Below are 373 nucleotides of genomic sequence, written 5' to 3'. Positions count from 1 at the left end.
ACTGTCACAGGATTTTTTTTAAAACTGCATGTTTTACTAACCCGTCTTGAACAGTGTCTGAGAGAGGACTGAATGCAGTGAGAGGCAAAGGCATGAGGAGGCTGAGGGTGATGTCTTCTGATGGCTCATGGCTACTAGTTTGAACCATTTACTTGGCTGCGGTCCAACTAGTTCACCTCCTCACGAGGCCCAGGCTGAATTAAAACTGGCCTGCCAGAGCAGAGTGGAGTTTTCAGTATGCTTGCTGGGAGACTGCAGGAGGCCGGCATACTTTAAACCTCTCAGGGGTCTGGTGAGGGCCTCTCCATTCTTCCTACAAACAGATGGAGCTGTGCCTGATGAATGCCTATGTACAATACATACAGACCGTCAT

Source organism: Seriola lalandi, unplaced genomic scaffold, assembly GCF_002814215.2.
Source record: "Seriola lalandi dorsalis isolate HSWRI2012SDOR001 ecotype SW California unplaced genomic scaffold, Sedor1 jcf7180002054735, whole genome shotgun sequence".
Classification (NCBI taxonomy): Eukaryota; Metazoa; Chordata; class Actinopteri; order Carangiformes; family Carangidae; genus Seriola; species Seriola lalandi.
Note: the sequence above shows the minus strand (reverse complement) of the source record.